Source organism: Crinia signifera, chromosome 2 (assembly GCF_055691185.1).
Source record: "Crinia signifera chromosome 2, ASM5569118v1, whole genome shotgun sequence".
Taxonomy (NCBI): domain Eukaryota; kingdom Metazoa; phylum Chordata; class Amphibia; order Anura; family Myobatrachidae; genus Crinia; species Crinia signifera.
Genome location: NC_139218.1, coordinates 23,686,317 through 23,699,779, shown reverse-complemented (window position 1 = coordinate 23,699,779; position 13,463 = coordinate 23,686,317).

Below are 13,463 nucleotides of genomic sequence, written 5' to 3'. Positions count from 1 at the left end.
TGATATACTATCATCTACCCAACTGTACCACCATCACCAATTTGTCCATTTTAGAGGGATTAGCATGGTGTAGGCATACAGTAGGGGGCAATTCCAGTGATGACGTTGCATGATAGATACATATTAAGGTGTACATATAATCTCATAAGTATTCCATTAGCAATCCATGTGCTTTCACAATAGGCCATATCCGGACTCACGCCCATATGGTGGAACCCATTGGAAAAATTCCTGTGTTTTTAATAAATATTTACAAAAGGGTTTTAATGACCCCTCGCCCACAGTAGTAACAGTACCAAAAAATACAGTAAACACTACAAAAACAAGCACTACACCCTGCTTTCCGCCCACTGTTACCCTACCGAGAAATGAAATAACGGACGTTTGGTGATTGTGATTCTAAGTACAATTGCTGTCGTTGCTCTAAAAGTTTATTTTAGATAATTTCCCCATTATCCACCATGTCTATATTATTTTACCAGATGGAACAGTTAAATGTTGACAACAACAACTACCAAATGTAAAACTTATTACATGTGCCCTTCCCTGTTTTATATGGTGAGGTCATCAGACTGACCTACACAAGTTATCAGAGGTTCCAGTAATAGGACTACCATGATTCAGCTATTTCCCATGAAGGAACAAGGGTGGAGGATATTTAGAATAAGATCTTACTGAGATCATACCCCAGAGTCCGCGTGTCCTCTCTATTACCCCAGATGCAGTAAGTCCCACAACCTATTTATAAACTCAAGATCATTTTCTGCTTAGAGTGCTAAATGTAGAACAATCCAAGATGATCCTTAGGTAAATTGTAGTTTCAGCATTTTCTGTGACCTAAAAATCATTTTTTTTCTAAACTAGCAGTTTACAATTTAAATATTTAACAGTCAATTATAGCTAAACTAGTAAAAAGCACGTAAAAATTATTTCTTCTGCAATGTACTTTCACTTCGAGCTGTGACGGTTTTTACTTTCACTTTGAGCTGTGACAGTTTTTAGCCACCATCTCCAGCAAGTTTGAAACCCTGCCGTTCGGCAAAATTGTATGCCAAGGTGGAAAATCATGGTGCGACCGCGGGATGAACAAAGGTGGCTTCTTCTGTAGATACAGTACTAAGAATTTATGTAAACTAATATTTTGCTGTATGAACAATTTTACAAATTACAATTTTAAAACTATTGAGATTTTACAGGGTACAATAATTATGTTCTCCTAGTTATAGCTCGGCACCCGAAGGTACTAATTGTGCTGGGGTTAAGTCCTTGGTGAAAGGGGTCCCCTGTTGGAATCCAGCAATATTCTGAAGACTGCAGTTTGAACCTCAGAATTATCCACAAGACCCCACTTTAAACCCAAGAATCTTCTGGAAGACCCTACCTTGAACCTCAGAATCATCCTGAAGACCACAATGTGTGCCCAATGACCTGCTGAAGCGGTTTTAACTTAAATGATATTCTGAAGACAGCAACTTGAACTCCATTGACATCCTGAAGACCACAGTTTGAACCTCAGAACTAGGGTAAGTCCCAGTGACATGATGAAGAAATCAGAATAAAACTGTGACACTGAGAATCTCTGTTGGATCCACAGTAACACACTTGTCAGATTCTATGCTTGTTGTGGGCACTAGACTGGGTCCAATGGAAGGAATGACAGTAACACCACTGACAGTGTCACAGATCCCAGTGATGCCCCTGTCCTCTGCAGATTATGCAGCTCTTGAAAAAAAGGACCCTGCTGGCTGAGTCAGGAACTGCAGCCCTGTAGTAATGAATTAATAAATGCAGGAATTTATACTGGTTGAGCAGTGAGATAACTAGAAATTTTGTGCCCCCCTGCAAAAACAATTCAGGCTCCCCACCTCCATACTTTATTGTACATTTGTTTTTACCTAAATGCTCATCTCCAGAGGTTTCATGCTCATTGCCAGGGAGTTACATGCCCATTGCCAGGGGCTTACATGCTCATTGCCAGGGAGTTACATGCCCATTGTCAGGGGTGTACATGCTCATTGCAAGGGGTTTACATGCTCATTGCCAGGGGAAATATATATATATATTGCTACCCAGAATCTGTAACTACTGGGTAGCGATATACTATACACTACCCTGTAGGACCTCTAGCATTTGTCTCCTCCAAGGCCTCAGTCATTTTTGGAGGGACATTTTCATCAGATTCCATATGGATGGCCATTACCATTGGAATCTGCAAAGACCTTGTGCCCCCACAGCGCCGGCTCCCCCAAGCCACCACATGGGCTGCAGTGCCCTTGTAATGCCACTGTGTGGTTGACAATGCAAAGTATACAAAGTATAAGCTGAGTTTGTAGGCAGCAATACACAGGCTTGGGACTGCATGCATGGATATGCAGACTGAGGTATAGCAGGAATCGTATGCAGGAAGATACTGTATACTGACTGGAGCAGAGGAGCTCACTAGTGCAATGAGAAACTAAACACTAGACTGACTGCAGGGGAACTATATTGAGTAGCAGCCTGTACTGTAGCTGGTAGTGCTGGTTGTAATTCAGATGGCACACCGGGCACATGCCCCTGCCCCCCTGTAATTTCTGACAAAAATAAATTCCCTTTGAGCTGCCACCGCTGCCCCCGCCAGGAAGAAAGCATTGACAGCCGGGCAGAGAGCGGCAAGCTACCCAGCTGTATTCAGAGCACTGCACCGGCCACCCTTTGAGCTGCCACCGCTGCCCCCGCTGGGAAGAAAGCATTGACAGCCAGGCAGAGAGCTGCGAGCTGCCCGGTTGTGTTCAGAGCACTGCACCGGCCACCCTTTGAGCTGCCCCCGCTGGGAAGAAAGCATTGACAGCCAGGCAGAGAGTGGCAAACTGCCCGGCTGTAGTCAGAGCACTGCTCAGCAGGTCCCGGCAATTTGAAATCTCGCACTGCTGGGTCCGCGAGTCAATCTGAGCTCGCTTGTGGTCCGGTAACCAATCAGGAGCCACCACTCCTCATTGGCTGCTGGACCGCAAGCTTCAATTATCCCCAGTGACATGCTGAAGATCATAGTTTGCCTGTGATTTTCTGAAGTTTGAGCCCATTACTAACTGTCACATTCCCCAGATCACCTAGCTGGTACACAGCTGTAGTCATTACTAACTGTCACATGTCCCAGATCACCTAGCTGGTGCACAGCTGTAGTCATTACTAACTGTCACATTTCCCAGGTCACCTAGCTGGTGCACAGCTGTAGTCATTACTAACTGTCACATTCCCCAGATCACCTAGCTGGGGCACATCTGTAGTCATTACTAACTGTCACATTCCCCAGATCACCTAGCTGGTACACAGCTGTAGTCATTACTAACTGTCACATGTCCCTGATCACCTAGCTGGTGCACAGCTTTAGTCATTACTAACTGTCACATGTCCCAGATCACCTATCTGGCGCACAGCTGTAGTCATTACTAACTGTCACATTCCCCAGATCACCTAGCTGGTGCACAGCTGTAGTCATTACTAACTGTCACATTCCCCAGATCACCTAGCTGGTACACAGCTGTAGTCATTACTAACTGTCAAATTCCCCAGATCACCTAGCTGGTGCACAGCTGTAGTCATTACTAACTGTCACATTCCCGAGATCACCTAGCTGGTGCACATCTGTTGTCATTACTAACTGTCACATTCCCCAGATCACCTAGCTGGTGCACAGCTGTAGTCATTACTAACTGTCACATTTTCAAACCTGCTGCATTCATTCCTACTATAGATCCACAGGTTGCCTTAAACACATGAACTGTTGGTAGATCTGGAGGTCAGGTTTGGCCACCCCTGGTTTAATATCTCCGAAAAACCCCAAATGATTCTAAACAAGTCCCATTGTCAAAGCCAATACAAGAAAGCCCCGTGCTTGCCTGTGATTAGGATAATGTGCTTTCTAAACTGAATGCTCAATACCCCAGGAGCATGTTCGACGGTCCCAGCTGTCAGTAGAATCTTCTCGTCCTATCTGAGCATGTTCTTCATTCTCATAAATGCTTTCACACTTAGTCACCCTGCAGGCTATCACCCTAGATATGATGATGGTATAAATGGAATGCAATAACTAAATGCTTCAAGGCTTTCACTCACAGGAGGCACAAGTGATTCATAGTTACACATGACGCCTTACCAGCTATACACTACTTGGCCTTGACAGCAGAGAGTTCCGGGTGCCAAGAACACCCATTAGCCATTAAAGTGTCTGAGCTGGGAGAGGAGAGCCTGTGGAGTACCCCAACATGCCGTAGCAAGAACGGAGACTTTGCCTACGACTACTGTATGTGATCTTAGTCCAGCAACCAGGATACTCGTTCTGCCACCCAGATACACAAACAATTGCGCAGAAGGGGCCAAAAAAATGCATTTCTGGATCAGGTGAGAAGCTGTAAATGTTGCAGAAGATAAAATGTGTCTTCCAGGCTGTATCTGTTCGCTGAGCACAAAGAGTCACTGTTAGGATCACACCCCTAAAACCACAAAATACCAATGATATCTTTATGGTGTTTACTTTCCAGGTTACAGAGTCATAAAGTTCAATGGAAGAAAAACATCATTAATTCTGCATTGTTTTTAAATTGATGTCCCCGAACATTTATAGAATTTCCTGACGCTGGCTGTGTATGGGCACCTGGCAGCGTGCAGAATTCTCGGCCCGATTCACGCATGTACGCAGAGGCCCAGCGACATTGGAAATCACAGTAAAATCACTTCCATTGGGACCCCAGTCACATGCGCATATGTGAAGGTCGACATGGGGTTAGGTCAACAGGGTCATTAGGTCAACACATGCATTAGGTCGACATGGGCTAGGTCGACAATCAAAAGGTTGACATGGGACTTTTCATGTTTTGTTTGAGCCGACATGTGCCGACAGGCGCAATTTCATGCCCTGCCATCCACTAGGCCCGGGTGTGGTGGGAGAATAAATGAACAGTGTCCATGTTGACTGTGTCGACATTCGGGACCAAAAAAACGTGAAAAACCCACATGTCGACTTTTGACTGTTGACCTTGCCCATGTCGACGTAATGACCCTGTCGGCCTTACCCTTGTCGACCTTAATGTATGTTGACCATCAGTGGTCCACCTAATGACTATTGACCTAATGCTTGTCCGTCCAATGAGCCATACCCGGAGGAGCAGCCTCAGGACCAGGGGCGTAACTATAGCACCGCAGCCCCCGCCACCGCGGGGGGCGCTGTGCATGTGGGGGCGCCCGGGGCTGTGGTGCTATAGTTAACCCCCCCCCCCCTCAATCCCCCGCAGACTTACCTATCACGCTGGCCCCGGCGGCTCCGTTCTTCTGCTGAGGACCACCACAAAATGGCCGCCCCCATATAGCACACAGTTCTCTGAAACTCTGGTGGTCCTCAGCAGAAGAACGGAGCCGCCGGGACCAGCGCAATAGGTAAGGCTGTGGGGGATTGAGAGGGGGTTTGCATGGGCGGCGGGGTAGGGGTGCTCGGCGGGGCGGGGGTGGGGGGCGCCCCCCCCTAACGGCGGGGGGGCGCCCAAAACGTAGCTACGCCACTGCTCAGGACTATGTTATGCAGTGGAAGGGTACGTTTTGATGAATAGGTATAAGCAGTGGCGTCACTAGGTGGGTGTGGGGGGGTGGCCTGCACCGGGTGTCACCGCTCATTGGGGTGACACCAAAATCAGCCGCACTCACATACCGCACCCGCCTGACACATCACCCCACCTCAGTTTACATTGCGCACCCTGGGCCTGCCCTGTCACTCAGTGCGCAAGGGGCACAGGAGACACGCAGCGTGGCCAGGCATGTCTCGTGTACGTCATGTGACGTCTCTGCACGTGGCAACTACCAGGAGCAGAGGCATGCTCAGGGGCCAGTGGAGCCTGGGCACCAGTCACTAGGAAGCCAGGTAGAGCCGGCCTTAGGCATAGGCAAACTAGGCAATTGCCTAGGGCATTTGGAATGCCTAGGGGCACCAGCAGCTTCTGCTGATTAAAATGATATGCAGCATGCCTATATTCTGTGTGTGAGTGAGGCTGTATCTACATATGAAATAGTGTATTCATGGAAATCACTGTAATATAGCATTCCGTATGCAGGTACAGCCACAGTCGCACTCAGAATATAGGCATGCCACATATCATTTTAGTCATCGGAAGCTCATTGTGTATCCTGGTCACATAACAATGCAAATAAGATGAATTTTCAGCAAAAAAGGCACCCAACGTTAGCAGAACTGGCCAGGAGCTGCATGGCCTGTTGAGTCAAGATGTATGAGGAAACATCTGTATCCAAGCAGAGGCAGAGGTCACAGTGTTAGCCGCTGTGTGAGTGCTCTCTGCGGGTGGGTTGGTTGTGCAATTGTGTTCGGTATATGTGTAAGGGGCATTATGTGTGTCATGTATAAATGCATTAATAATGTGCAACATATTTATAACATGTATTATGTGTGTCATGTGTATAAGGGCATTAATAATGTGCAACATATGTGTAATGGGCATTATGTGTGTCATGTGTATAAGGGCATTAATATTGTGCAACATATGTGTAAGGGGCATTATGTGTGTCATTATGTGTATGAAGGGCATTAATAAAGGTTGTCATAATGTGTAAGGGGCATTATGGTTATAAGGACATTAATAATGTGTGTCATGTGTAAGGGGCATTACTGTGTGGTAATATCAGGGGTGCCGAGAGAAAGGGGTAGGGGGTACAAATTACCCAGGAAAAAGTCTGATGGAAGGGCCCATTGGGGGCCCCGGGCACCCTCCCCTTAAGTGACAGCAGCAGCTGCAGCTCTTCTCCTCTGCCCAGCACACACTGCTTTGTGCTGGGTTGCAGTGTGGCCATGGAGGTGCTTAAAATACAATATTTTCTCAGGATTTTTTTCTAAGGTTATAATGTGAATAATGAGAGGAGTAATGTATATAAGGTAAAGTGGTACTACTGTGTGATGTAACGTGAAGAAGGGACACCATCGCATGATATAATGTGAATAAAGTTGCACTACTGTGTGGCATAATTTTAATTGGGGGTACTATTGTGTAGCCATGCCCCTTCCCAGCAAGAACACACCCCTGTTTCGGCGGCGCACTGAATGTGTGCGCTGTTTCTATTTTAAATATTGCGGGTAGGAGCACCAAAATGATGACTGCTATGATGAGGGTTGATGGTGCTGGGAAAGGGGAGCAGGGCCAGAGGCGGAACTAGTGGCGGTGCTAGGGGGCACCAGCCAAAATCTTGCCTAGGGCGTCATTTAGGCTAGGGCCGGCTCTGGAGCCAGGTACAGTAGGTTGTCCAGGATGTAAAGGAGCAGCTGTGCCCTTTGAAGGGCTGGGCTGCAGGCCCGGGATTGGCCGAGACTAAGCAGTCTGTCTCTGCAGTAGCAAAAGCAGAGGATGTGTAGGTATGTTACCATGTCACCTGCTGTACGGGCAGAATCGCACATACAGGCCAAGCCCCTTCTGATAGGCCGCGCCCCCAATTTTCTTGGGGCGACTCCGGCACGCGCAAGCCTCCCGTCTCTCCAGAAAGTTGGGGGGGGGGGTTTGGACAACATGAGTTACTACACCGGGTGACACCAACCCTAGTGACGCCACTGGGTACGAGGCATGTATAACAGAAAAAGGCAAGTATCGCTCCCTACAGCACTAACCCCGTCTTCGCTCGCAGCACTTCGCCTGCCCTGTTATACAACAGTTGTCACTGTACGGAGGATACGTTACAGGCGAGCAGTGAACGCCTGCTGAGAATCCTGTCTCCTGCGCTAGCTGCTCCTGACTGGAGATTATTACATGCCAATTGCACGGCTACAGATGAGTAACTGATAAAAGCCTTGGCTGCCTTCACTGGCTCATATCAGGTGTCTTAATGAGTACAAATAACATACAGTTTCATTATTTGACTGGCAACGGCTGGCAGAGAACTACAGCTTGGCAGCGCTAACGATGCATTAATATAATTAAGTTATGTGAAGCATGAAAAGTTCCGGCACGATTATCACACACTTAATGTGCGGCATATCCCTCTGATACAAAGGCTACATTGTGGCACTCCAGTTGTCATCGCTTATCATCTTCCTCATCAGGTGTAGATCAGATATGGGGGGGGGGGGGGGGGGGGGTAATTACCACCCATATTTTTAACTGTCTTCTTTGTCAGGAAGTTCCGCTTGTCTTAGAGCTTATTGTACTGGGCTCATTATTCAGTAGTGAGTCAGTAGCCACTCGGAGTGGGGACATGACCCTTTCTGCCACCTGCCCACAGCAATGTGGGCGTGTAAGTAAGTGACCCCTAACACACGAGCCGCCGTATTGTGAGTAAACATCGTTTGTAAGAGCCAGGCTCCAATGTCATTGTACAGTTACGCAGACATCATTTATATGATGCATTCAATATTCTTCTTAGGAACATACCCTAAAATCTAGATAAATGAATGAGTGAACGAGTTAATCCTTCATTACAAAAGGGTAATTCAATCAAAAATACAGCTACACATTTTGTAAAATTCACTGAAAATTGGAGAGTGATAAACAGCCATCCAATCAGCTGCTGCCTGACATTTTTCCGTCGACACGGTGTGGGCATGGCAACGGGGGTTCACAGCTAGGCCGTGCAGACAAGGGGCTACGCTTAGTATGTGAAGCCTTTGCTATATAGGAGAGCGCTCGCATAATAGTGATGCACTTGCTGGTTTTTGCAATCACAGGGAGGGGCCCGGCATATCCTTGTGTTTGGCGGCACCCCACATGCTGGTGCCACAAAAACTACAAACTATGGGGTAAATTTACTAAAATGGGAGTTCTATTGAAGATGGGGTGTTGCCAATAGCAACCAATCAAGTTCTACTTATTTATTTAACATCTTCCAAATGATAATAGATAGAATCTGATTGGGACGACATCCCATCTTAGTAAATGTACCCCTACAACTCAAGCTGAATTAGGCCCAGTATACAACAATGAGTTAAAGCTAGGCAAATACAGAGGCGTAACTATAGCACCGCAGCCCCGGCAGCTGCGGGGGGGGGGGGGGGCGCTGTGCATGTGTGGGCGCCGGGGGGCTGTGGTGCTATAGTTAGCCCCCTCCCGTCCGCCCATCTGCCGCCCGCCCATCCGCCGCCCACAGCCTTACCTGACTTCACTTTTCCCGTCCCGGCTCCCTTGATGGCTTCATTCTTCTGCTTCTGAGACGGACCACAATAAAATGTCCGCCCCATATAGCAGACAGTTCTCTGAAACTGTCTGCTGTATGGGGCGGACATTTTGTGTTGGTCCGTCTCACTAGCAGAAGAATGAAGCCAGCAAGGGAGCCGGGACGGGACCAGCAAGACAGGTAAGGCTGCGGACAGGGGGTGCGGCGGGGGGCGCCCCCCATTAGCGACGGGGGGGCGCCCAATTCGTAGTTACGCCACTGGAATCATAGGTTACTGCTAGCACTGACATGTAATACCCTGAAGTTGTGAGGTATCCACGTTCCACCCACAGATAATATGGTTCTCTCTGAAACTGTATCTGCAATGACGTCAGTGATTTTGTGAGAGAGCCTACTCAAATTAGGCCATTATGGAAAAGGGCGTAGAGTCTGGTGCAATTTATTCATTTATTTATTTTACAGTTGATATACAGTAAACAACAGCAAAAGAGGTTGGGGGGGGGGGGGGGGGTTTGTGTCAGTTATAGCTGCTGAGAGATAAGATCTGGGAGACACCAATAAGCAGTGCGTTACCAATTGGCAGCTGACATACCACCCAGCACGGTTCATGTCCAGAAAGGGGGCATGACCTTGGTAAAAGGGGGTGTGGCTTCACAGAATGCAGGGAGGCGGCATGTCCTGTGCTCTGTGAGCTGCCATGCTACCAGTCCCTCTGTCTCCTGTGAATAGCTGAGTGTCTATCATCCACTGCTCTAGTAGTATGCAGCGGTCAATAGATGCTGGGACAGTGGAACAATCTCCCCCAAAAATAGGACGGCCCCATGAAATTTGGGACAGTTGGGAGGTATGAGCTGATATAGAGACTCCAGCAAGCAGGCTGGCTGATACTTGGTGGCAGTGGCGTTACTAGAAATCATGCACCCCTCCGTAACTTCCTGGTAGCGATATACACTACCCAGTAAGATCTCTAGCATATGTCTTCTCCAAGGCGGTGGCCATTTTTGGAGGGACATTTTCAGCAGATTCCATATGGCAGCCAGACCCATTGGAATCTGCAGAGACTATGATAATTTGCCTAGGCGTGGCTACCACATATTGTTGGCATGCTGCCATGTAGCATTCCACTTCGCAGCGCCCCCTGGTGTGGAAATTGCAACTACTGTACATCTCCCCTGCATCATATTCTATATTGTGAGATGGGGGAAATGTTCACTGTAACACAAGCATGACTTACTGGGCAAATATTAATTTCCTGTCATATTTACATATGGAAACCTAACACTTAAGGCCCCCATACACTAGGGCGACTTGTCCTTAGGACAAGTCGCCCCCGACTTCCCCCTGAGCTTCCCCGGCTGCTCCCCGGGGGAGCTTGATTAGATTGGCACTTGATGTGCCATTTTTTACATGTGATAAATCGTCTCGATTTATCACATGTAAAAAACCCGGGGAGCAGGGGGGGGGCTGCTGGTGGGAGCAGGGGGGCTGGGGACGCTGCGGGGACACAGACGCTGCGGGGGACACAGACGCTGCGGGGGACACAGGCGGCATAGAGCCGGGCAGAGGGAGCCGGGAGCTGTCAGTGCTAGAAAAAAAAGCCTACTGTATACAATGAATGGGCAGCCTGTGATTGGCTGAGCGCTCTCTCAGCCAATTGCTGACTGGCTGAGAGAGCGCTCAGCCAATCACAGGCCGCCCATTCATTGTATGGGCTTTTTTTTTTTTTATTCAGTGCTGACAGCTCCCGGCTCCCCCCGCCCGGCTCTATGCCGCCTGTGTCCCTCGCAGCCCCCCCAGCCCCCCCTGCTCCCTCCACCGCCGCACCGCCCCACTAGGTCCCAAGTCGGGTGGTCGGACGTGCAGCAGGTCCGACCACCCGACGCAGATCCGATGCGCACGGGACCGCACATCGGATCTGAGGGGACATCAAAACTAGCCGATTTTGGTCCGATTTAGGCCAGATCCGACTGATCTGGCCTAAATCTGACCAAAATCGGCTAGTGTATGGGGGCCTTTAGGTATGGTAGTATGTATAGCCAGATATACATGATTACAGATGCCATTGATTAAATCAATGCAAATGTGCAATAATATATTGTACACAAATATAATAGCCTTAGCATAAACTACAGTATCTTATGCATGATAGAACGATAAAATACTGGACTCATTTAGTTACAATGGCTGACTCTAGCAAATTCACAGAGATATTACAAACAGCCAAGTGACATTTTGTACACGCGTCAAAGTACAAAAGATATAAATACAGAAAACAACACTGTTTTAATGAATATGTATGTGTATAATGTTAATATGAACAGTAATATGTTTAAGTGTGTATAAATGTTATATTACTCTGGCAGTACAACCCAGCCACCTGACAACACCTTTCACTGCGCTTCTCAAAAACTGGAATACACAGTTTTAATTTTTACAAGATTAGCATTACTTACGTTCTACACAGAACTTAGCGCCAAAGATCACTTCAAGGACATCTAAGCGCCAAATCATACATCATACATCCCCCCCGAAAGGTGTGCAAGTATGCCCTTCTCCCCGGAGGCCCCTACCCCCCAAAATATCTGTGGTTGTAAATTTCAGCCCTCAAGTAATATACCTACAACCAGTGGTATAACTAAAGAGTGGCGAGACGTGGGAAGGCCCAGGGGCCCACAACGAGAAGGGGCCCCACCGAGCTCTGGCATATGTATAGGCCCAAAGAGCTGCCTAGACTTTCAGACACCTGGGCCCACTTAGTACATACACAATTAGGAACAGCGCAATGTGTAGATCCCTTCCAATGTGTTTTATCTACTACAGTGTGTGTGCTGGGCAGGAGAGTGAGTGCTGCTGTCTACAAAGTGGGAAGGAGGGGGAAGGAAGAACCGGGCCCCTCCAGCACTCCACCTGCTGCCAATGAAAAATGCCCCTCACAAAATAGCCAATTCCCTAACAGCAGACAGTTAATAACTGCCTGTTGTATGTAAATGCCCCTCACAATATGGCTGTCCCATTACAGCAGACAGTTATTAACTGTCTGCTGTAATGAGGCAGCCATATTGTGAGGGGCATTTGCATACTTATCGGAGTTCAGGTCAATATCTGTATGGGACAATTGCCCTAATTACAATGTCAGAGATGTCTTACTGTGGCCATACACACGCAGATTTATCTTCAGATCTGGCTGGTTGGAACAAAAACATGACTATGGATGAGAGCAAATGACAGTTGACCATTTGCTTGGAAATGCTGGAAAACTGACAAACTGTCACTCATCCATAACCATGTTTTTGTACCAACCAGCCAGATCTGCAGATAAATCTTACTAGTGTATGGGCACCTTGAGACTTCCATACCAGAAGTAGGGTGATATCAGCCTACCCAGTGTATTGATGTGGAGTGCACTTCCCTAGTGCAGCAAGATGGCTGCTGGACACTCACTGAGTAAGTTCACATGTCAACCACTTGTTAAAAACCAGAAGACACCCCCTACGCTTCACCTCCACACAGCTGCTATAGAATGAGCAATCTGCCACCAAATAACAATCACAAAATGAATAACATACTGTGGGGGAGATGCCCTAATGGGAAAATGCAGTAAAAAAACCTGTTATTGGGATATTTTACTGTATTTCCCCATGCACTAAATCCCAACCGCCGGGTTTTCGCAATATAGAGTAACGCTAGAAAAAGTTGGAATTACTCTAGTATTAACTTCTCTCCGCTGCGGTGTTGAGGGATCTGTCAAGGATCCCTCCCAGCATGCCCTGCGGTTGGTGGCTTTCACTCTGCGAATGCACAGACGGACTCTCGGGGCTCAGAACCAGAATTCCAGTGCTGAAGTCACTTATTGGAAGAGCTGTCCGTTGCGTTAATAATCGCATATGCGATTATTAACAATGCCGTAGCCGGCGAATGCCGGTCATGTGGGGTGGCGGATGTTAGTACATATTTCTTCTAATAGTAAAAAATTGCTTTGTAAACCTTAAAATACAGGTGGTACTTAGCGCAAGCAAATTCCTTCCACCCTTAATAACATACAGTACATGTTTATGTATATATACACGTGCACGGAGAAATATAAGCATGATTACACTGACTTAGCAATTATTTCAATTCCTGTTTTCAGAAGCCTAAAAAAAACCACAAATAACTTTCTTTTTTTTTTGAAAGATAAATCAGAATTGTTTTCCAAAAGTAATAACTAAAAAATGTGCATTAGCTGAAACTTTCATCTCATTTTGCAGTCGCTAGATAAACAGCTGAGCTGACTTCAGCGGAAGGACACGCTGTATGTAACTATATATTTAATAACACTCTATTCCTTA